Consider the following 26,082-nt stretch of genomic DNA (forward strand, 5'->3'; position numbering starts at 1 on the left):
GAAATGGAGTGAACTAGGCAATGAAGGAAAAAAAGCTGAAGGTTGGCATCATCACTGGAAAACACCATCAGTGTGTAATTTTACAGTGAAAATAGAGTAAATGCTGATAAACACTAATGTTTACAAATTTTTGAAAACTCTGAAAGAAAATCACCTTAATTCATATCAAATAGAAACTGTAAACAAAAGTCCTAAGCAGGTTGTATAAAAGTTAGTAAACTACGATAACTTATCCTTCATCAAAACAATTCAGCTCACACAGTGATGATCGTTGAGTCAGTATTAGAGACACATAGGGGCTGACCCAAGAGAACATGAAGGCAGATGATAAGCATAAGGAACCCCCTTCTTTCTGCAGCTGCAACGCAAATATTACTTACTGTGCATATTCTCCAATAGTTTTGCCCCTACAGAGTCAGCTTTGTAAACTAAAGTTACTTTGTATTCACATTCAACCTTTGGGTATATTTATGCTACATCCAGCCCAATTATTTCCTAGTTATTAGGAAGCAGTTACAGCCAGGAATGCGAGGGTTCCGTGCCTCATGCACCTAAACAGTTTTAATGTAGCATGGGGAACCATGTCAGCTAGATACAATTCATGTCCACACTTCATTCTCATTTCATGGCTATACCTGCTTAAGGCCCTGCATTGGCCTTTTCAGTATAAACCATTTGCTGACTTTCCCAGAAGCCTGTTGTGCCTTAGTTCAATTACTTCCTGAATATAGCAAATATTGTTCAGATATATTTCCCTTAACCTCTTAGCTGCCAAGCCTTTCCCCCCCCCCCCCCTGCTGAGCCCTTTTTTGGCTATTTGGGGTAGTTCGCTCTTAGGCCTTCATAACGTTTTGTCCACATAAGCTATCCACGCCAAATTTGCGTCCTTTTTTTCCAACATCCTAGGGATTCTAATGGTACCCAGAGTTTGTGGTTTCCCCTGAAGGAGACCAGGAAATTAGCCAAAATACAGTGAAAATTTCGTTTTTTAAAAACAAAATGGGAAAAAGGGCTGCTGAAGAAGGCTTGTGGTTTTTTCCCTGAAAATGGCATCAACAAAGGGTTTCTTGTGCTAAAATCACCATCTTCCCACCTTTCAGGAACGGGCATACTTGAATCAGAAAACCACATTTTTCAACAGAATTTTGGCATTTTACTGGGACATACCCCATTTTTACTATTTTTGGTGCTTTCAGCCTCCTTCCAGTTAGTGACAGGAATGGGTGTGAAACCAATGCTGGATCCCGGAAAGCTAAACATTTCTGAACAGTAGACAAAATTCTGAATTCAGCAAGGGGTCATTTGTGTAGATCCTACAAGGTCTTCCTACAGAAAATAACAGCTGAAATAAAAAGATATTGAAAGTGAGCTGAAAAAAACAGCTATTTTTCTCCACGTTTTACTCTGTAACTTTTTCCTGCAATGTCCGATTTTTTAAAGCAATATACTGTTACATCTGCTGGACTCTTGTGGTTGCAAGGATATATATGGCTTGTAGGTTCACAAGATCCCTAGGTACCCAGAGCCAATAAATGAGGTGCACCTTGCAATGGGTTTTCATTCTATACCGGCTGTACAGCAATTCATTTGCAGAAATATAAAGAGTGAAAAATAGGTATCAAAAAAACCTTTGTATTTCCAAAATGGGCATAAGATAAGGTGTTGAGAAGCAGTGGTTATTTGCACATCTCTGAATTCCGGGGTGCCCATACTAGCATGTGAGTTACAGGCCATTTCTCAAATAGACGTCTTTTTTACACACTGCCTTACATTTGGAAGGTAAAAATGTAGAGAAAGACAAGGGGCAATACCACTTGTTTTGTTATTCTGTGTTCCCCCAAGTCTCCCGATAAAAATGGTACCTCACTTGCGTGGGTAGGCCTGATGCTCGCGACAGGAAGCGCAACATGGACAAATCAAATTTTTACATTGAAATCTGACGTGTTTTTTGCAAAGTGCCTAGCTGTAGATTTTGGCCTCTAGCTCAGCTGGCACCTAGGGAAGCCTACCAAACCTGTGCATTTTTTTAAACTAGACACCTAGTGGAATCCAAGATGGGGTGACTTGTGGGGCTCTGACTAGGTTCTGTTACCCAGAATCCTTTGCAAACCTCAAAATGTGGCTAAAAAAACACTTTTTCCTCACATTTCGGTGACAGAAAGTTTTAGAATCTGAGAAGAGCCACAAATTTCCTTCCACCTAGCATTCCCCCAAGTCTCCCGATAAAAATGGTACCTCACTTGTGTGGGTAGGCCTAGCGCCCGTGACAGGTTATGCCCCAAAACACAACGTGGACACACCACATTTTCCCAAAGAAAACAGACCTGTTTTTTGCAAAGTGCCTAGCTGTGGATTTTGGCCTCTAGCTCAGCCGGCACCTAGGGAAGCCTAGCAAACCCTGGCATTTTTGAAAACTAGACACCTAGTGGAATCCAAGATGGGGATACTTGTGGGGCTCTGACTAGGTTCTGTTACCCAGAATCCTTTGCAAGCCTCAAAATGTGGCTAAAAAAACACTTTTTCCTCACATTTCGGTGACAGAAAGTTCTGGAATATGAGAAGAGCCACAAATTTCCTTCCACCCAGCGTTCCCCCAAGTCTCCCGATAAAAATGGTACCTCACTTGTGTGGGTAGGCCTAGCGCCCGTGACAGGTTATGCCCCAAAACACAACGTGGACACACCACATTTTCCCAAAGAAAACAGACCTGTTTTTTGCAAAGTGCCTAGCTGTGGATTTTGTGAAGCTCAGCCGGCACCTAGGGAAACCTAGCAAATCCTGGCATTTTTGAAAACTAGACACCTAGTGGAATCCAAGATGGGGTGACTTCTGAGGCTCTGACTAGGTTCTGTTACCCAGAATCCTTTGCAAACCTCAAAATGTGGCTAAAAAAAACACTTTTTCCTCACATTTCGGTGACAGAAAGTTCTGGAATCTGAGAGGAGCCACAAATTTCCTTCCACCCAGCGTTCCCCCAAGTCTCCCGATAAAAATGGTACCTCACCTGTGTGGGTAGGCCTAGCGCCCGCGACAGGTTATGCCCCAAAACACAACATGGACACATCACATTTTCCCAAAGAAAACAGACCTTTTTTTCGCAAAGTGCCTAGCTGTGGATTTTGGCCTGTAGCTCAGCCGGCACCTAGGGAAACCTAGCAAACCTTGGCATTTTTTAAAACTAGACACCTAGGGGAGTCCAAGATGGGGTGACTTGTGGGGCTGTCACCAGGTTCTGTTACCCAGAATCCTTTGCAAACCTCAAAATGTGGCTAAAAAAACACTTTTTTCCTCACATTTTGGTGACAGAAAGTTCTGGAATCTGAGAGGAGCCACAAATTTCCTTCCATCCAGCGTCCCCCAAGTCTCCCGATAAAAATGGTACCTCACTTGTGTGGGTAGGCCTGGTGCCCGCGACAGGAATAGATCACACAGCGGTCAATGTTGGTCCTTACATGAGGCAGCTGTTGACCCTGGGGTGATCCATTCCTGACGCAGGCACTAGGTATAGGCACTCAAGTGGGGTAGTGTTTTTATCAGGACAGGTGAGGAATCACTGGGTGGTAGGAATTTTGTGGATCCCAGCCTATTCCTGTAGTTTGTGTGACTGAAATGCGAGAAAAATAGAGTTTTTATTCAACATTTCAGCTTTGCAGGGTATTCTGGGTAAGAAAACTTTGGGGAATCCACACAAGTCACACCTCTGTGGACTCCCCTGGATGTCTAGTTTCCAGAAATGTTTGGGTTTAGTATGTTTCTCTATATGGCTGCCGAACCCAGGACCAAAAACACAGGTGCCTGCCTTACAAAAACAGTTGTTTTGTGATAGATAATTTTGATGTCTCCACAGTACGATTTGGGTGGTGGAATTTGGGGCTGGACTAAATTGGGGAGCTCCCAAGAGAGCACTCTCTCTCTCTGCTTGCCGCCGCATTAACCTGCTCTCTGGGTTGGGCTAACCCACTATTACCCCATTGCGCAGACTTTGCTTGCGAAGGGACAGCAGGACTGTCCTCATCACCTCCCTCGTAATTTACTGGAAGAGAAGTTATCGAATGGGACTCCTCCGACTGAAAAATCACTCCCAGAGTCTGCGCCATTGTCCTATCCCTCAGATGCTGTCTCAGTATCTGATGTCTCAGTCTCTGATCCTATGTCAGAGCTGTCCTCTATAACCCGAGTGACGGCAGCAGTCATCCATCAAGATGCCATCGCTGCTATTGGCTAAACTGTTGCTCTAAAACACTAGCCTACGTAGACAGTCACAAAATCGATGGTGTGCATGAGATACGTGCAACAGTAGAGGCCACCTTACCTGCGCTTCTTCCCTCAATCAGCACATTCTTTCAAGACACTCAAAAAACACCTTGTCACATACCATTCGTCACAGTCTTTAGCACCTCCTGCGCCCAGTCCAACAATCATTATTGGTGCTCCCACTCCCTCCTCCTCGGATTCCCTCATTACCACCCAGCAAAAGTGCCCTTCATCTCGCCATAGCTGCCCCGCACATACACTTCATTTGTACTATAGCGCAGGTAATGGCTGACTTTACTAATGTACTCAGCTATTTACATAAAATACAGATTTGCTCTTTGCAGTAGGCATATAAACCTTCTGCGCTTCTTTATGGCACTAAAACTGCCACTAGACAAAAGTTTGATCCTTTTGTAGCAGAAACATAATCACAATACTTACTTGACTTTTTTATTGCTGCCTAAAAGCTACAGTTGAAATGCGTCAGTTGAAGTATGTGCATTGCTTTGAAGACGCAAGCTGCAACTGCAAGACAACTGGTGGCAAATATATATATATATATATACATACATATATATATATATATATATATATATATATATATATATATATATATATATATATATAGATCACTTTTATATGTGGGTCTGCTTTTCCTGGGGGGCGATCGCAGCCCCCAGGGAAACCACACATGTATTGTGATTAAGGTGAGCGCGTGCTGTCTGTTTTTCTTTTAAACATTTTACCTTCTAAATATACTATTTTTAAAACTAAGTGATAATTTTTAGTGCACAGAATATTTAACATTTAAATTTAATATTTAACATGGCTAAGCAGTTCTGAATCTTTACCCCGTTTTGTCCGTTTTTCTGCTGCCACAGGCACCTACTAAATCTTCGCATTAGCGCTTTGCGCAGTGGTTGTGGGTGGCTGTCTTCACTTTATTTTTAACTCAATTTTCAGCTGGGGGTCCATCTTGGTTGGTGAACCTTGCAGGAAGTTTGGGCCTGTTAGAGCCCACTTCCTGTCTACCGGCAGGGCCGCTTCCTGTTGGGTAGCGGTCTAGTTCTTTTTACTGGGCGATTTAATGGGAGCAGCAACATGGCCGCGCCGATTAAGGTGAGCGTCTGCTGTCTGTTTTTCTATTAAACATTTTACCTTCTAAATATACTATTTTTAAAACGAAGTGATAATTTTTAGTGCACAGAATATTTAACATTTAAATTTAATATTTAACATGGCTAAGCAGTTCTAAATCTTTACCCCGTTTTGTCAGTTTTTCTGCTGCCACAGGCACCTACTGTCGCGTGGGCTCTCATTATCCTAAATGAGACTACTGGATTTCTAGGCATCAGGATCGATAACGGTGTGGGGGACTGAGTCTAACCCACTTGTAAAGAACGCTGTCACCCTAAATCCGGTTTTTGCTCCGGCTAACTAGCAGTGCCTCATTTCTCCCATGGGGAAGAAATGATTAGGCAGCTGAGCGCATGACATCTTTGGAACTTCTCAGGGAAGTCGTGGTCACTCAGATCCAAACCAACTCTCTCATTTACAATATGGTCTCATATACAAATGACAAAGACAGTATAAGTTTTATATAATGTTTTAATAAAAACAACTGTATTTTAGATAATAAGGCGTGAGCCGCAATAACCAGAACAATACAACATAGTAGGATTGAAATAGTCACCAGGAGAGTAAAACATAAGAACAAAGCTATCATATTGCCTAACAGTTTCTACTCTCCCTCTGCTTGTTCTATTTAGAGCACAGCATGTTAAGCTTCTAGCTTGCCTTTCTGAATCACTGGGGAGACATAAGCCCTCATACCTGAGCAAAGGCCTGTGATCTGGTTCAGCATCTGCAACAAGGCAGTCAGCGTCTAGTTGTGGGTCTCTGGTCGGAATCTCCCTCTTGCATGTATTGGGACAAGGAAGTGATTTTATAACTAACATGTCATCGTGATCACAAAATGTCCCTACGCAGGAATGCCAAATCTAAACTCCTACCACGTCTATCGGCAATGTACCAGACTGTATCCTTGACTGAAGCACAGAGTGAATATGTTATGAAGAACTCCAGTGCTAAAGTAGGCAAAACAGTGTGATATGAATAAAAAACAACACCGTAGAACTGGCTATTTGAAAAATAACAGTACGAAGCCTAATAAAAAGCATTTAGAGCAAAGTGCACAGAGGCTCTAAGCTGTCAGCAAATGAATAAAATACATTCAGGGCAAAGTGCACAAAGGCCTAAAGCCTGAAGCTAATGCGCAAAGGATACGTAAAACTAACCACACTACACTACTAAATCTTTGCATAAGCGCTTTGCACAGTGGTTGTGGGGGGCTGTCTTCACTTTATTTTAAACTCAATTTTTAGCCAGGGGCCCATCTTGGTTGGTGAACCTTGCAGGAAGTTTAGGCCTGTTAGAGCCCACTTCCTGTCTACCAGCAGGGCCGCTTCCTGTTGGGTAGCGGTCTAGTTCTTTTTACTGGGGGATTTAATGGGAGCAGCAACACAGCCGCGCAGCGGACGCGCGCAGCGGGCGAGCCGCTGGCATGCCAAAGGCACACCAAAGGCAAGCCCGTCTGCGCCCGTCCACGCCAGCACGGGCCAGTGGGCCAGGAACCCTATATCCTCGCCCATAGAAGGCCTGCTCGCCCATCCAGACACTTGTAGTTTGGCAGGTAGTCCCTGCCCTCACACGTTTATGCCGGGTTACTCTGCCCCCTGGAAATGTGCACGCTGCGCATGGTCCCCGGCGAGGCCCCTAACAGTGGAGGAGCACAGAGGTTTGAGGGCAGTTGGAAGTAAGTTGGATTATGCCAAAGGCAGGCGCATAGGGGGCTTGAGAGATTTGGGGTGTTTTGCTCTTATCAATGCTAGATCCCTTCCCAAGCACAAATTCGAAATCAGGGAACTTATTTTCTCCCTTAATATGGACTGCCTTTTCATAACGAAGACAACAAAGTCATAAATTTAGGAAACATGTGACGATAAAGCCAAATTCAATATAGTGTCAATTTTGCCAGAGAAAAAAAAATCAAATTGTCAGACAGAAGCAATAGAACGTAGGAGCTCCTCCACTTCGATATATGTTAATATCGGAAGATCCACGCCACAAAGTACCATGGAGCAGGTGTGTTCCAAAGCCCCAAAACCATTCAGGGCGGCACCCCGTGCAGGGCCTATGAAAGAGACAATACCATCTTCTTCCAGGAAGAGAATCTCATAAACCGCCTCACAAACGCAACCGTAGTGCACAAGTCTGGGAATGAGCCCTAATCGGGAACATCAACAGATCAGGATCGACCACCGGAGGGCTCTGCAGTGAGAGACAGAAAGCCAGTGCATGTTCAAACGAGCACCAGAGGCACCGAAACACGGGTTGCACACAATCCAAAACCGGTCTGAATGACAGAGACCAGTCACACTCCAAATGGCCCAGGAGTGTAGCTCCAAAATGCTGCATCATGTGTTCACGACACAGCTGCGCTGGCGGGAGCAGCAATATAGGATCTCGTCGTGGCAGGACAGCCATTGCGAAAAAATAGCAACAATAGCAAGACTCCAGCCAACAAAGCCAAAGTAATCGGGAAACCCCCAAAAATGCTTCCAAAAATAGAGTGTGTAGCCGAAGGTATCAAACCGAATATGGAAGAGAAGGTGTGAGCGAAACCAACACCAACGGCTTTGAAAAAATGAGCAATACCAGCAGTGCTGGATGCATTAAATATACGTCCCACAAGTTCACCGAAGTGACTTGGAAAGTTAGTATTCAAAAGGGACTGTATCTCCACCGATGACCTTGCCACCTGAAGTGTGTAGGTCTCGCTAGCAGATGTAAGGGCCACATGCTTTTGAAACAATAAAGCTTTCAGCCGACTCAACTTGTCGAAATCAACGTTGGAAGTAGCAATATGAGGCCAGATGTCCGCTACCTCCCTAATTTGAGTGGGGGGAAACAACACATTCCCACAGCACGTAACGGCCTTGTTGACAACGACAACGTAAACTATTCCGGCACGCATGCCACAGCAGCGTTCGCTGTTAAGAACAATGTAACTGCCGTTAGAAAGCACCTGGAAAGTGTTTTTAATAACCGGGACTGGAACACCCTTCAAATAACAAGCTAAGTTAGCAATCGAAGCGTTACACGCTCCGTGCAAGGACAGCTGTTTACAAACCATGGAATGGCTGACAGAAACTTCGCATTCGCTACCGCTAAGAAAAACCTCCCTCAAACCATTATCACATCTGTATTGAAAGGGAAGCTCCCACCCCTCGTGTATGTAACTGTCTCCCAATAGTTCATATCTACCCACCAGAATGTGCTTCAAACAAGAAGTAAATTGCAGAGTGGAGATAGGCAAATTAATAACCCCATGAATCAACCACTCAGCTGACGGAATCTCAGCCACCGTGAAAGGCAGTTTCTCCAATTTCTCAATATTCAACATAACATATGTCGCTTCCTTTTTAGCCATCAACTGTTGTTGACGAGTCAAATTGAAGGAGATAAAGATCTCTCTGGCACAAATGTGCTGCCATGGAACGCGACCCGCCTTCAAGGTTTGAAGAGTCCAACCCAGCTGCATGATGGACCGCGTCTGACTCTGCCCATGATATAAAGAAGACATGTCCGATTTAATAATGTCAATAGCAGAGGAAACAATGCTGTCAATCGTGTAAACACGGTCAGAAAGGGTATGCATGCCATTATCAACAACAGACAAAGTCTGCAGCAGATTTTCCTGATCAATCTGCCTCAACCGGGCTGCAGCCTCCTGTTGTGAAAGTTTCCAAATCTCATTATAAACTTCGTATAAAAACCTTTTATTCCGTGGTACCTTGGGACCTGACAAAAAATCTTGTAAATCAGTACCATTAGACAGTAACTTGAGATGTGACTTAACTGCATCCAGCGTGGATGACTTCAACCATTGTTGACAAAGCTTCCCCACGCTGTACATAGTTATAATATCAGCATGTTCTGGTGAAATGTAACAAGGGTCTGCCCTACTTGTCCTGAACTCCCCTGAAGAGGTGACAAAACGTTGATGACACTTATTAGCGTCTACAGGCCATAATAACCACCCGCCCGGATGTAACGATGAAGTGTTAAGCGTACCATTCTGGACCCAATGTGTAAATTCACTAAAAGTAGCATTCACATAGTGCTGCCAGTTGTTTAATTTGGAAGGGACAGGTATACTAGGCAAATTCAACTCTCTAATTGTCGCCAAGCCCAAACAGCTAGTCTGTTGTACTGTGTCATTGAGGAAAATCATCTGCACAGGGATAATACATGCTCTAAATAATGTATCCCTGCCTTGCATCTGTCAATTTTTCGTACCCCAAACACTTTTCAAGTCAACAGTCTTAAACCAGTATTCATACCCCTCGACCGCAAGTTTAAATACAAACAAATTTGAATACAGTAATTTAGTATCGGTCAATAAAATTTGCTTATTAGAATACGGTGCAACTTTAAAATAGTAAGACTTAGCAATCCGCTGATCATGCCCAGAAAAATATGCAAACTTATCATAATATGTTTTCGAACTCCCTTGTGGAGGAGTCGAGCAATGTTCCCATTGCACATAATTAAAAATGGACTTAGGGCTACTAGCTTTATGAATAAAGTGGTGTCCATAATAGTTGTAGCAAAACATGTCACCATGATTATCTCTAAATTGGTAAGCATCTTCATCGTCATAGACAGTATAATATTGCAAATCTGTTAGCATAGAATCTACTGTCTTCACATCCCAATCATCAGAAACAATGCCTGGTATAACAATATCATTCATTGATAACTTGAGGACATACGGTATTTGAATCAATTCAGTGGGACCATATATATCAAACATTACTTTATCCCACACAATCCCATCCGGAATCGGTATTGCAGAAATGTTCACATTGGACAAGTCTCTTCGAACCAAATGAGACGAAAAATGTGGTCTCAACACAGTCTCCACGTGCTCAATGTCAGATCGATCAGGAAGAAAATGACCATGTATTACTAGAAAAAAAGTAACTACAAATCCCAACCATAAAAAAAGAGTCATTACAGCCAAAAAAAGCCACAAATAGTTCCAAGGAAAAACAAAATATGTGCGTTTAAGCCAACTCAACAGCTTACATGGACCCCGGACAGAAGACATCGAGGACGAAGAGCTGGACACTGCTACATCAGCGTCGTTGAAGCAGCCAGAGGCAGTTCTTGCAAAAGGTGCAATTGTGAACAAAGAAGCAGATGGAGGCTCTCTCCTAGGCACGCTATAAACCACATGTTCAGAAACATCAGTAGAACGTACAGCAACTTGATCAAAATATTCCATATTAATCGTTGTCTGTGGAACAATCGCAAGATCATCTTCCACCCTCCCTAAGCTCGGAGAGGAAACAGCGTCAGTGTAAATCACCTGCAGCGGGACTTCTTCCCCAGTAGTGAGAGGGATGCCGGAACTAATGGGTGTCCCTCTTGGTCTGCTGTGCAGAATCGGCCACATGTTGTAACTTGACATTATCAATGGAAACAAAGCGATTTCCTTTGGCCCCTTGCAGCAGCGGTAAAATCACAGTTCTCGTGCCGCTCACTCCTAACACAGGGACAGGTGCTCGATAAGAAGGACCAAATTCTTTCTTTACTGCTACCTTTTCACGCACTAGATCCCCAATCCTGGGTATCCAACCAGTAGGTGTTACTGGCTCATCCTTAATTCCTGAGGAGGCAGCACTTGCAGAAGAGTTATCTTCACGGAATTGTTGTAAATCCTGCAAAACAGTGACACGATCATTTATGTCAAAGGGCGTAACTGCCGCATCCACACCAGGACCATCTAGATCAGGAACATACATTTGTGTTCCAAACAGGCACTCATATGAAGTACGACCCCCCAGTGACCGTCTAGGCAAGTTATTAAGTGCTCTCTGTACTCCATATAGGTGGGCTAGCCAACTACGACCCGTACCTATAACCCTGGCTCTTAAGGATTGTTTTAAATCACGATTTAAACGCTCCACGGCAGAATTTCCCTCGGGATGAAATGGAGACGAGAATTGGAGTTGGACCCCCAACGAAGCCATGGCGTCCCTGAATACCTTAGAGGTGAAAGCAGGGCCCTGGTCTGAATGAAAAGCCGCAACTGCAAATGTATCAACAAAGATGCGCAAACCTTTAATAACAGTCCGAGCGTCAGCCGAGCGTTGTGGCCATACCCACACAAATCTGGAGCACGAATCTACAGCAACCAATATATATTTGTATGCACTATCTGGTGTCAGCGGACCACAATGATCCAAGTACACACACTGTAACGGTTTGTTTGAAATCAGAAGGGGTGTCTGCTGCGGGCGTCTAGCCGACGAAGCTTTAATTTGTTGACAGACGTCGCAACAAAGGACATACTGCTTTGTCTCTTTATAGAGACCAGGCCACCAGTAAAGAGCCTGTAAAAGTGAAATCGTGGCAGCCACACCAGCATGTGCAGATGCCACCCCCTCATGTGCTGCAGAAATTAATCGAGGTCTCTCAATTCTATTGGGTAGTTCACGTACACCAATGCCTGGAATATTGACAACAGCATTTAGCGCACTACTCAAGCAGTAACCATATTTAGAAGGAAATCCTTTAGGAAACGGCGTGCCATCAGCCGTAGCTTTTATGGCAGCCGAAATCTCTGTGTCTGGTTTGGAACTCAAACGAGTCACTGCGGCCACAGTGGCGACAGCCACTGCCGACTTTGCGGCTTCATCAGCCAAAGTATTCCCAGCAACATGTATTCCAACACGCTGGTGTCCAAGTGTATGCACAACATGGACCTTAGGAAGCGTTTCTTTCAGATCCGCAACCTTACCCCACAACAATTTATGTTTAATGGTGTTGCCTTTAGAATCTCTGAACCCATTCATCTTCCAATAGTGCAGATATTCATTGAAAGACTGAACACAGTAGCAGGAGTCACAGACCAGCAAGGTCAAAATCGCCGGCTCCGCGTGCTCCAATGCTAACAATAGAGCTTTGAGCTCAGCCAGCTGCGCCGTGCAATCTCCCAAGGTTTTAGTATAAGTATGTCGGGGGCAGAACACTTCCCCCTCCATAGTGCCGCTCACCACCGCACATGCAGCAGAATACTGTTGTTTAGTCCCAACCGCTGGTTGCGCAGAGCCATCGGTATACATGACCACTTGATATTGGTCAATAGGCAATGTGCCAGCAGGAACTGGGTACTCTATTTCATATTGAAGAAATTCTTGAGTCTGCAATTTAGGGTCAAATATATAATCTACATCAGTGGCTGTCAAAGACGTAGCCCATTGTATCCATCGAGGGTGTAAAGCTTTCGAATTAGGAACACTCGCTTTTGTAACAGCCTATAAGGCCGGAATCGGGGAAACGACAATGATGCGTTGGCCCTGGGCAAGCGGTCTTTCTTTAATCACAGCCATCTGTACTGCAGTGAGTATTTTCTCAGTCTGTGCAAATCGTTGTTCTGCAGCAGAATACAAGTGGGACTTGTATGCAATCGGGACTGTCTCACCCTCATTAAAGGTGACATACGTAAACCCAACAGCCCCAGTTATCACCCTGATGACTAAATGTGTCTTATTGTCCCGTGTGTGTAAGTGTTTAACTGCTAAGAGATCAGTCTGTAACTCTAGCAGTATGTGTGTATGCTCAATCGTCCAAAATCTACTCGAAAAATTCAGGCGAATCAGTTCGTATAAGGGTTTTATACGCGTAGCATAATCAGGAATGTAAGTTCTGCCAAAATTCAGAAACCCCAACAATGACTGGAGCTTCCGAAACGTATTAGGAGGCTGCAATAAAGCACATTTCTCCAAAAAATGTGGCGCTAGGCTCTCGCCCTCACTCGATAACTCATAACCCAGGAAAATTACGCTGAGGAAGGCAATCTTTGATTTCTTAAAATTTAACTTATAGCCAATATCAGCAAACCCCACAACAATGCGCGATACGCGCCTTAGATGTTGCAGAATCTCATCGTCTGTCAAATATATGTCATCAACATATGATAACGCTTCAGGGTCCAACTCGTGCAGCATTTCAGTCACACGAGCCGAAAACAGTCCTGGGCTATTCTTATACCCCTGAGGCAAACGACAAAATTTTTTCTGAGAGCCAAACGCACTGAAACTGGTATAGTCCCGACTTTCGGGCGCTATATTTTGGCAGTAAAAAAATCAATTCGAGATATCCAACGTTGTTTTGTATTTCTTACGCACTATTGTTCATAAGCGCTGCGCTATGTGAATTCTGTATTGCTTATGTGTGTGTGTGACTATTCAAATGTCTGTAATCCACCACTATCCTATATGAATGGTCCGGTTTAGCAACCGGAAATAAGGGATTATTTATCGGCGAGACACAGGGCTCAATTACACCCTGGTACTCCAATTGTGTAAGAATTTTTCTAACCGATGCCCTTGCCTCAAATTTAATAGAATACTGCGGCTGTGGCTGAGGTGTGCCCTTTATTGGAATTACATGATAAGGTGATTGTCTATCCCACCCCACGTTATTTCTATATAGGGCGGGAGCCTGTGCTAGAGCCCATGTTTTACCATAGGACTCCGCTAGCTCTCTCGGAACAAGTGGTGAGAAGGAAGGTGCTATAACATCCTCCCCAACCGGACAGTCGCGAACAAAGTCAGGTGGCCAATCCTGTTCGGCCAACAGAACATCATATGATTTTACCACATGGTCCCAAAAGATGGCGTGTACAATGCGGTCAATGTCCCCTTCTAATCGTAGAGTCACTTGATATACTCTATCAGGATCAGAGACTCGCATGTCCGCCGTTTCGACTTGTATGAAGTCATCAGTTGCTTTCACCTCCAGATGCTCTAGAAGACTCCGGCGAACTATTGTGACCTCTGCCGCGCTGTCTAACAGTGCTAACGCCCATGTCTTGTTCGTCAAGAGAACTCTCTTCTTGAGCGGCATGTCTAACTGAGACTGCTGCTACTTTCTTCTTTTTAAATTGCTGTTTTTGTTGCAGCGGTTTCTCTTCCTGTTTAACAGAAACCTCAGCTGAGCGTTGTGAATCCTGTCTCGGTTTCACGTACTCCGTACTCCGTCCTCCGCTCTGACCGCCCACCTCTCTCACTTCTCTTCTCTGAGGAGTCCTGAAAGGAACGAGATTGGCGTGTATCAATATATTGATATCTATCAGGCGTCTTCAAATTATCCCTATTCCTGAGATTGTACCTATTCTGCGGGGTCTCCGGTTGCGGAGACTGTCCCCCATCTTTTTTAGGTGTTTGCTGTTTCTTTTCCCAGCGCTTTTTTGTACCCTCAGGTTGCTGTTGCTTAGCATTATCTTTATTATTTTTACCCTGCAATTGGGGTTTCTGGGGTCTAGCCCCTAGGCTATCGCGACCAATACTTGAATATGTCTCAGCTATTATTCTCGGAAGTTCCCATTCCTGATTAATCTTCGGAACGTCCCGAAGACGCATTCGCATTGCTAGTGCTACTGACTCTCCCTTGAGATTACTCAAAATAATAGAAGAAACTGCGGCAAAATTGCCCATTAACTGCATGCCCAAATCTAAGGCAGGGGCAGCCCCATATTCATCTTGAATTTGTTTAAGCACTTCCGGTAAATTAGCTAAAGTCGGCGTACCGTGTGCTGTAGTGTAGAGCGCGGCAAACACCGTGCCCCAGGTATTACAAAGGTCCACCGGAGGAACCATCCCATACGGCAAACACATTGTCAAAATTCTATGTTTATCCTGAGGTCCCGTATGGGGAAATACTGCTTCCAGCGTATTAATTTTTTGCGCCAGCCAAAATGGAGTTTCCTCACGTTTAGCCGGCACCTTACCCATAACTGAGTGTACAGTGGCCGGATTGATTCCCGGAACCACTGCTTGTGGGTGCGCCGGAGCAGCACGCGCTGCATTAGTATTTAATGTCTGCATTACAAACTGAACCAGTCTTCTGTATGTTGTTGCTAAGTCTATATATAAACGACGCACATCAGCCACTGCCAAATTTGCAACCGTAGGATATGGTGTGTAAGTAGCCAATAAAGGCCAGGTCGGACCATCATTACTCAACGGACCTAACCTCACTTGTGCTACTGTATGTGGGAGTGCGCCATCAAGCCAATTATGGTGTTCTTGATAAGATAGAGGTATCTCTAAGTAAGCGTAAGCCCTGTATTGTCCAGGGACATTCGCAACAGTGTATTCGTGAAAAGTATTTGTAGCCCCATCAGCTGCTGGAAATACGACCCAAGAATAAAAAAGTTCTGTCCTCTAGGCTGCATGGGCGTCCACCACAAAAGTGACTGTCAGTCCATGTGCTATCAGATGTCCTGTGAGCGGGTGACGCATATTGATTGCTATATTCACTACATTAGGATTCGCCATTTGTAAAAAATAGCTCTAGATCAGAGAAGGCACACCAATATCGGGGTTTTTCCTTTCAAAGTTCAAGCTTGAACAACCAACCACTAAGCAATAGGACGTACCTATCCCGTGGTGGCGGAAACCCTCAGTCCCACGGACGTCTCCGCGTACGGAACCGAGGAGTCAAAATATATATGAGACCGAGAGAGTCAGTCGGACCTAAACATTAGAGTCAGACCAATCGTTGGCGGCGCCATGTCGCGTGGGCTCTCATTATCCTAAATGAGACTACTGGATTTCTAGGCAGCAGGATCGATAACGGTGTGGGGGACTGAGTCTAACCCACTTGTAAAGAACTCTGTCACCCTAAATCCGGTTTTTGCTCCGGCTAACTAGCAGTGCCTCATTTCTCCCATGGGGAAGAAATTATTAGGCAGCCGAGCGCATGACATCTTTGGAACTTCTCAGGGAAGTCGTGGTCACTCAGATCCAAACCAACTCTCTCATTTACAATATGGTCTCATATACAAATGACAAAGACAGTATAAGTTTTATATAATGTTTTAATAAAACGACTGTATTTTAGATAATAAGGCGTGAGCCACAATAACCAGAACAATACAACATAGTAGGATTGAAATAGTCACCAGGAGAGTAAAACATAAGAACAAAGCTATCATATTGCCTAACAGTTTCTACTCTCCCTCTGCTTGTTCTATTTAGAGCACAGCATGTTAAGCTTCTAGCTTGCCTTTCTGAATCACTGGGGAGACATAAGCCCTCATACCTGAGCAAAGGCCTGTGATCTGGTTCAGCATCTGCAACGAGGCAGTCAGCGTCTAGTTGTGGGTCTCTGGTCGGAACCTCCCTCTTGCATTTTATAACTAACATGTCATTGTGATCACAAAATGTCCCTACGCAGGAATGCCAAATCTAAACTCCTACCACGTCTATCGGCAATGTACCAGACTGTATCCTTGACTGAAGCACAGAGTGAATATGTTATGAAGAACTCCAGTGCTGAAGTAGGCAAAACACTGTGATGTGAATAAAAAGCAACACCGTAGAACTGGCTGTTTGAAAAATAACAGTACGAAGCCTAATAAAAAGCATTTAGAGCAAAGTGCACAGAGGCTCTAAGCTGTCAGCAAATGAATAAAATACATTCAGGGCAAAGTGCTCAAAGGCCTTAAGCCTGAAGCTAATGCGCAAAGGATACGTAAAACTAACAACACTACACTACTAAATCTTCGCATTAGCGCTTTGCGCAGTGGTTGTGGGGGGCTGTCTTCACTTTATTTTAAACTCAATTTTTAGCCGGGGGCCCATCTTGGTTGGTGAACCTTGCAGGAAGTTTAGGCCTGTTAGAGCCCACTTCCTGTCTACCGGCAGGGCCGCTTCCTGTTGGGTAGCGGTCTAGTTCTTTTTACTGGGGGATTTAATGGGAGCAGCAACACAGCCGCGCAGCGGACGCGCGCAGCGGGAGAGCCGCTGGCACGCCAAATGCACACCAAAGGCAAGCCCGTCTGCGCCCGTCCACGCCAGGACGGGCCAGGAACCCTATATCCTCGCCCATAGAAGGCCTGCTCACCCATCCAGACACTTGCAGTTTGGCAGGTAGTCCCTGCCCTCACACGTTTATGCCGGGTTACTCTGCCCCCTGGAAATGTGCACGCTGCGCATGGTCCCCGGTGAGGCCCCTAACAGTGGAGGAGCACAGAGGTTTGAGGGCAGTTGGAAGTAAGTTGGATTATGCCAAAGGCAGGCGCATAGGGGGCTTGAGAGATTTGGGGTGTTTTGCTCTTATCAATGCTAGATCCCTTCCCAAGCACAAATTCGAAATCTGGGAACTTATTTCCTCCCTTAATATGGACTGCCTTTTCATAACGGACACTTGGGCTAGGCCTGACTCGGACCCTGATTTTATTGAGGCTTCCCCCGCAGGATACTCTTATCATAGGTCGGACAGGACAACGGGCAGAAGAGGGGAGTTGGCCATTATCTGACCTCACCTGCACTTGGACGGTTAAGAGCACTACCTCAGATGTATGTGAAATAATGGTTTTTCAACTTTTCTACAGCAATTCCGTAATTTCCGAAGGTCTCTTAATTTACCGTCCTCCTGGTCCCCTCCCTAAGTTCCTTTTGGAATGCACCGATTTGCTGGAACCTCTTGTTATGGCCCCGAAAGCAATCATACTAGGAGATTTTAACATTCATTTTGATGACAGAGGCAACCCGTTGGTTACTGAATTTCTCTATCTCATGGCCTCTTAAGATTGGGTTTTAAAGGAAGGTCCAGCTACTCATATAGCTGGTCACTCCCTCGACGGGATCTTTACACGTCCTGATTTAATGCTTATCACTGCCCCGCTAAATTGGACGGACCATTCACTTTTGACTTTTAAGTTCACTGAGAAACAGTTCCCTCCTATACACACACACCCAAATAGACCTCTAAGACAATGGAAAACCATCAAGGCCAAATCCCTGGAAAAAGCATTAAAATGTAGTTTGAAGGATCCTAAATTGTCTGTTTTACCACCACTGGCTGGCTTTAACCAGGGAATTACTCTGGCTATCGACTCCTTAGCCCTGAAGGCTTATGTACCACGCATTGGCAAAAATCCCAGCCAACCTTGGTTTTCCCAGGACCTTAAAGCACTCCAGAGGAAATATAGACAGCAGGAGCATCGCTGGAGACTCAACCCTGGAAACAGCGAGAAACCTCATTTAAAATTAGCCTTAACTAACTACAAGGAGGCCTTTTTCAGAGCTAAAGCAGACTATTTCACGCTTAAAATTAGAAAAGCTACTAATTCTCCTAGAGAGTTATTCAGAGTTATTAATGCCCTTACCACCCCCCATACGACTAAGCTGGAGAACTCTCAAGATCTCTGTAATAAAATAGCAAAGTTCTTTGAAAGTAAAATTTTAAACATTTACGCTAGTTTTATTTCAGATAAGACTCAGGGGCACTCCCCTATAATTGACATGTCAGTGTTGCTTTCCTCCACCTCACCTAGCATTACGCATGATAATGGGAGTTTACTCTCTAAATTTAACACGCCATCCCAAGATATAATTTGAGAGCTGCTTCAGGAATGTAAATCTGGTTCTCCGCTAGATCCCTGCCCTCTGGCTATTCTGCAATTGGTTCCGGAGTTGGTGGCAACTGCGCTGGTCCCCATATTTCAGGAGGTCCTCACTTCCAGTATTTACCCTTCTGCCTGGAAAGAAACTATCATTATACCCCTCAAGAAGAAGGAAACGGGGAAACACGATGATTTGACCAATCTTCGCCCCATAGCTCCCTTTTCTGGCCAAAATGTTTTAAAAATACATTAACAGAGAATTGGTCAGCTTTCTGCCGGACTCAGAGGGGCTCGATCTTTCTCAACATGGATTCCGTAAATTTCATAGTACGGAATCTGCCCTCATCCCCTCTTCAGCCTTGAGGTGAGCTGACGTCACAAAGGGGTGGGTGGGGTCTGGGGGGACACACGGAAAAGCTTCTGGGTCTCCCGGGGATTAAAAAAAAAAAAAAAATCCTCGGGTGCGACACACCCGAGGATTTATTAACACCCTCCCTGGTGTCGGCCACTGGTCGTGACCCGCACCAGGGAGGTAGTGGGGGTGTCGGCCAGTGGCCGACGCCCGCATTAAAGGGGTAAATTGTGTTTTTGTCTACTAGAGGAAAGCTACACGCTGCTTCTTCAACAGCACAGTGCTGTGAATACCAATAAAGCAGAGATGTCAGCATGTTGTGTAAGCCACAATTGTACCCAAAAGGGTGGAGGATTACCAGCAGCTGTCAGATCAGTGTTGTTAGGGGGTAGCTCTAGTCTGTGGGCAGCTGGTCGTGTGCCAAATCCAGCTGCTGCAGACTCCCAGAGATGAGTTGTCTGTAGTCGCTGCTGAAGCCCAGTGTAAGAAGTCGTTGCAATTCTACCACATCAATAACCACTATCATAAATTGGGTGCACTAAATATCCAGCGGCGATGAACACCACCAAACCAAGGGATGAATATAGGTATCCCCATACCAAGTGTCTGTGCCTCAGTTGCCCTATTTGTGGAGATTCTGGGGTGACACCAACTCTTAATACTAAACCTAATTGACCCTCCTACCCCGGAGGCACAGGAAGAAACTTCCTCATCAACAGAGATACACATTCCATTGATTAGGAAGTCTATCTCTGCTCTAGGGCCTCCAATTTTGCACATGCGCTAGAAAAGTTGAAATAATCATTGTAGGAATCATCTGTTTTGATGCCTGTGGTTTACCAGCTGTTGTGCTCAGGGCACCTACATTGGCATTAATGGAAGCCTTCTTGGCGAAGGTGCACAGAGCCTCATTTTCTACACGTCTGTGTTCTTCAGTCTGAAAGTATTTGTCTTAGGTAGTGTTTATTCTCTTACAGCTTTAGCTTTCCAAGTCCTGTGCCTATAGTCTGCAACAGTATTACAAGGTTTGGCCTTCAAATATAACACCTTTCAAGGACTTGAGAACAATTTGCTCAACATTAGCTGGATTTAGTTAATTGATAAATTTAGTCAATTGAACCCCCTTCGGAGCTTAGAAGACATTTTTTGGGGAGAAAAAGTGCACGGTAACCTAGTGATGATTGGTCATAATGAAATTAAATGGGAAGGTCTGTTGGACTGTGTACAGCTCTGAAAGGACTTTGCATGTATCATGTGTGATTACTATTTTATTCTGTATCTGAGGGCCATATGTACGAACACTTTTTCCCATAGACACAGAATGGGTAAAAACCTTTCCTACATCTGGCCCTAAGTTCCAAACACACCAGCCCCCTTGGAGTAGCCCTTTTACTGCTGAGCCTACATAGTCAAGTTTTCATATGAGGTAACTTAGGGCCTGATGTACAAAGAATAAGCAACACATCAGCTACAACTGGCCACAAATTGCTCACCGAACTTTTTGTGAATGCAATCTGATTTCGTAAACTGACTTAAATATCAATAGGCAGGTTCAAAATACTGAATTGCAGAAAGACCTGCCTAATTAATATTCATTAGGCAGGTTGTAATGTGCGATGGCCGGTGGTTTGCTATAATCACACTAAATGTGCCTTGCAAGGGACAAGATACCACCACCTCAGTGATTGCTTTCCAAAACAGATTTTTGTAAGCAACATAAGTTCCTTTAGGGGACCTGGACGAATTATTTTTTTTAAAAAAGTTTTTGTGTTTTGAAAAATGTTGACGAGAGCAGGCTGTGGTCCCCTATACCGCTCTCTGCTCCCCTTCAAACTACCATCTGATTCCCGAACGGGAGGGTGTTAAAAAACTGGTCCATGGTTTGCACCCAGAGTTATTGTTGCAAACATTGATACATCATGGCCATAATTGCTGTTTGAAAGTAATGCCCCCAAAACGTCCCTTCCAAATACCAATTCGGAAATTGTTTCTAAACCCATTTAGAGATTCAGAAAACCTTTTGTGACTCACTGAATAGGTTTCTTACACTAGAAAGGCCTTTTTAACAGTCACAGACCCTCTGATTTAGCGAATTAGAAGGTTTGCAACTGTAAAAAGCTTTCTGGCCCTTTGCTATCTATTTGGATGCAATATTACCTGACCCTTAAAACACCAGAGAAAAATTGCACTTTCCACTAAAGATATTGTAAAAAACATTGATTTCTGTAGGACCTAGAGGAAATGCCTCCAAAAAATAATACTGCCTCAAACATGTATGCAAGAATGTATGTAGTATGTACATAGCACTTACCTAGCCGAAACAAAGCAGAGAAAGAAAGGCATGATTACATTGTTTAGGGCAGACGCTTGCTTCTTGCTGTCAGAGAAAATGCAGAGTTAAACGTGTTCCCATGCGGAACAAATATCGTGACATTGTTGACTTTGAAGGTAAAGGAAGTAAGAACCTCAGTAGATTTCAGGGGTCCGTCAATGTCAGGACTTTGGACATCCGCATAGGCCTTGGTCTTGATTCTGTTTAGTGGGGGAATCAAAGAACCTTGACTGCCTGTCCCTGTGAGATGGCATTCAGCAGTATCAAAGACTCCCCAACTTTTTGTCACTGTGAGACTGTGTTAGACTGTATCAGGGGCTCTGCCATTGCTTGTTGCTGTGAGATGCCATTAGACTGCATTAAGGGCTCATTGGCTGCTTGTCACCGTGAGGCGCTGTTAGACAGATTCAAGGGCTCCGCCATTGCTTGTCACTGCAAGACGGCATTAGACTGCGTCAAGAGCACCACTGCTGCATGTCACTCTGAGCTGATCTTAGACCAGGGTTCTCCTACTTTTTTGTAATGAGAGCTTCTTTTGTTCAATAAAAATCATCCAGAGCTACTAATATTATCAGTTTTGTGGTAGCGGCCACATCAGGTCAAGATTCCATTAGTAGCCACCAAAGCAAAATTATCAGCAGTGATCACCGCAGTACATCGGCCAGCATTGATGTAATAAAAAGGCTTTATCAATTTGAAATGTCCCTATATGGGTTCTACATAAAAACCATAGCTGGAACCAAGTCATATAAAGTCTCCCCAGTGCTGCATAATTTATCACTTATATATCAGCTTTAAACATAGCAAAACACGTATTGCCGTGAAGTTAGCCAATGCAATGTTTGGAATGGTTGCATTGTAAATTCAACTGGAAGTTACACCGTTTTTTTCTCCAAACATCAGATGATGATGAGTTTTGAAAATACACATATTTGTGTCTTGAATACACCCTTTTCATTTTGGTATATACTTATTAATTCAACCACGTAGAAGCGTCTAGTTTAGTACCCTGGGTTGCACTCAGGAGGGCTACTTACTGGTAGCTGGAGAGTTACCAGTAGCTCAGGAGCTACTTGTTGGAGAAGCCTGTCTTAGACCTTGTCAAGAAATACCCATTAATGTTGAATTTTCTGCTCAGATTTGCGGCAGCTACACTACAGTAAGTGACAGGAAAGAATGGAAGTGCTCTCTGGGCAGTTCAGCACTCTTGTGTTGTGGAGCAAAGGAGGTGAGATGGGCACAGGTGCAGGGGCACAAGAGGTCCCTTGCCATAACTGGTGAGGTGAGACTATTGAAATGGGCAAGGAGGGCTGCAGAACTTGGGAGGTGGATGCAGTGGCAGGGAAGATGCTAGGTTAAATGTGCAGAGTATATGCACAGGGAGATTCTGACAGTTGCTGAGCTGCATGGATATGCTTTCTAACAGTGTGATAATCTGCAAAATGGTAAATACATCAGAAGAAAGTCACAAGGTTCTCCTGAGTGTTGCAAGCAGATGATTCCAGAGGAACACTATAGAGAGGGAGGGGCAGGTAGTTCCAGGTTTTGACGTAGATCTTTGTAGGCTTGACACACAGTACTCAGAGGCCTATGTGGAAGTGGAGTGAGCATGGGAAATCTTAGGGAGCTGACGGAGGCCGAGGACTGTACAAGACCTTGATGACTACCAGAGAGAAAAGGACCCGAGGTGGAGAGGGCCAGGTCTGCTGGCTTTGAATCTGTTGCATTGACTCTTACAACATCAGCCCCATTTATTCAAAACTTTGTATGATCCTAACCTGGAAATGTGTCAACATGTTATTGTGCTGCTTCTAAGTACATTTGTCTAAGCTGCTGTATCAGCTTCAGATGAAATTCTTTGAGACATGTCTTGGGTCCATACAATTATATAACTAAGAAACTGACAGTCTGATACAACCCCGCTTATTCTTAAAAGCTGTGTTTCACAACTGCCTTCCTTTTAATGGCTGACAGAGTGATACAACACCCCCTTCCTTAATGTCTGACAGGTCCCTCTTTAGATCTGACATATTCTGATCAATTTTATTTCCATATAAGGATTCACATCTGCAATGGTTCCCCCTAACTCTCTTTATTGTTCCCAGCTCACAGCGAGGCTCTTGGACAGACCAGAACAAGGAAGTCATCTCACCGTCTTAGTATAGTCAATAGTGATCAGTTTTCTTCCCCATCTCCTTTTGTTTCCAAGGAATGATTGATACATAAATATTTTCAGACATGGCAGATGTCACATCTCCTATTTCCTCAAACATCAAAGAGGAGACGGAGGCGTATTTCAGAGCCCACCAGGAGATGAAAGGCAGCATCAGTAATCTTACCGGTGAGTAAATGGCATTTGTCTGAGAAAAAGATGGAAGTGACATCCTCTAACCCCACACTAGGATAATATTTCTTCTATTTTTAACCACGTTCACTGAGTTTAAGTCCAGGTAAAAATTGGTGGGCAACATAAATAAGGATTACCCAACAAAGAAGCCTTATCCATTTCCTAGGTTGTCAGTCTCCTTATGAACTCTAAGGACTGTGTTTCTATCTCAGTGGAGATGGTGCATGCCAGGTGATTGCTGTACAGAGCCAGTAGAACCATGGAAGAGAGACACTTCTTTGACTCCAAGAAAACAGGTCCTTTTAGGACGTCTGATGACCACATATTTTTCTTCCACCTGGTTGAAGTAATAATCAAGAATTCAGCCTGAGGGTGTTAGGGTCACAGATGACATTGGGCTAGACTGTTTTTTAAGCAGCAAAATTGACAGCCTGCGGAATGGTGGAAAACAGTCCTGACTCAATTTAGGGCTCAATCTAAGGCTGCCAACCTTCTCAAGACCATTGAGAAGGTTCACCCTGAAGAGGAGGGACCTCACAGGGGCAGGACAGAACCTAAACCCAAAAGGATGCACTAGTTCAGGGCCCTGAACCTCTCGTACCAGGTGGGGAGGAGGGCAAACGTGCGGCGGAAGACCGTTCTGCAGTCTCATTCCGTTTCTCAGCTACAATTGTTGAATAGTTTTGTTAAGCTTGAACAGAAAGTCCTAGTCTCGGTCGTCTGAAAAAACTCAGTCCTTGGGATAGTGGCTGGAGGCTTTAAGGTGCCCTTGGAAGATGGACTGTTACCGCCGAGTTGCCAGGCCCTTAGCCAAGGATTAGCAAGAGTCTAGTAATCTCCCAAAGACACAGACATCTCCTAATGCTACTGCCCCATGAGACACCCTTAAGCAGCCATCAAAGAGGCTAATGAGAATCTGACCCTTCTCTTCTACTGGCCCAGTACGTTTCAGGTTAAAGAGAGGTTTTTCAAGACTTGCCCAGTTCTCCAGCTCAGTGCAAAGTCAGGGGCATTGTCAGGGCACCTTGGTGCCCTTCCCTTTTTGGGGTGCAGGGCATTTTAAGAAGCTGATTGGTATTTTGGGCCTGTTGGAGCTCATGAAAAAATATATGTTTGTACCCCAAGTCTCTGCCCTTGGGGAGCAATGTTGCCATTTTGGTGGTTAGTGTATGGCTTGGCATTGTCTCTTGATTGTGATTTTGAACTCAAAAAGGGACTTCATGTTTTCATACATGAAGACCATGTGAATAATTGATGGTTAAACTACCACTTCTCTACTTCCCACCACCCACAGACCAACAGGCACCTTTAAAAGGAGTAATGTTCAGTCCCCTTGAACTCATGTATGGACACCAGATACATGCACATGATCATTAGGGAGTGAGCCCTAAAATCACCCACTCGTGGTGTGGTTATCATGCACTGGGCTTCTCGGTACTGGGGGCTTCAAAGTGCCATCTCAGACAGAACAGGAACAGTTGGGCCTGAACTGTTGTCTCCACTGTGATACCCTAAGTGTGAAGGGCTGTGCACTGTGCCTTAGAACTCAAACTGCACCCTTCTGATGAAGTCCAAACAGGCCAAAACGAGTCTGTGATTGCTTGTGTTCCCGTTCAGTGAAGGCCTGGCCTGGCTCTTTCAGCTAGACCGGTCATACTGTTGTTAGTACAATCTCCGCTTATGTCCCAAAGAGCGATTCACTACCAGAAAGCAGGAGGCAAGGGCAACAGGCCGTGAAACAAGCATAGGACCTCCACCCACACCCTTAGAGCTATCAAGACTTCTTTCCAACCTGGAGCAATAGTGGGTGTCAGCAGCACAGAGACTTCTGCAACTGTGTCTAATGTGGCAGGTGAAAGTCTCCTCTTTGTTAGTTTATAATGAGGTCAGGAACGGACTCGCCACACGCCCAGCATGCATCTAAGTGAATGTCACACAGAGGAAACTCACACTTGCTACATCCCACCCTTTTTACATACAAACACATTGCACTGGACTTTACGATGTGTATCACCTGGCATACGTACATGAGTCTTGTCAAAATGCATCCTTTTATTGTAGATAATGTAGGACCCCTGTAGATTTGTGTAACAGGCCCCAAATCGCATTCACAAGTATTTCGTAACTCAGTTCTCTGCCTAACAGTTCCTAATAGAATATATGTCCAGCATAGATTTCAATAGAATCCTTTGCCCAGAAGAATTTGCTCATCAGGTAAAAATGCCTAATCCTACATTGATTTTAAGAGCATCACAAAATGGCAGCAATCAGTATCACCCTTGGTAGAGACAACAAAGATTAGAGTTAGG

At 44.4% G+C, this 26,082-nt stretch overlaps 1 protein-coding gene across 1 annotated transcript in view; it reads left to right on the forward strand.

Annotated features, from left to right (window-relative positions):
• The window catches only part of LOC138248873 (zinc finger protein 583-like), a 64,808-nt gene that overhangs the window by 34,252 nt on the left and 4,474 nt on the right, over positions 1–26,082 (forward strand). The gene's annotated exons all lie outside the window — the stretch shown is intronic.

The sequence above is a fragment of the Pleurodeles waltl genome, chromosome 8 (assembly GCF_031143425.1).
Source record: "Pleurodeles waltl isolate 20211129_DDA chromosome 8, aPleWal1.hap1.20221129, whole genome shotgun sequence".
In the NCBI taxonomy this organism is placed as follows: domain Eukaryota; kingdom Metazoa; phylum Chordata; class Amphibia; order Caudata; family Salamandridae; genus Pleurodeles; species Pleurodeles waltl.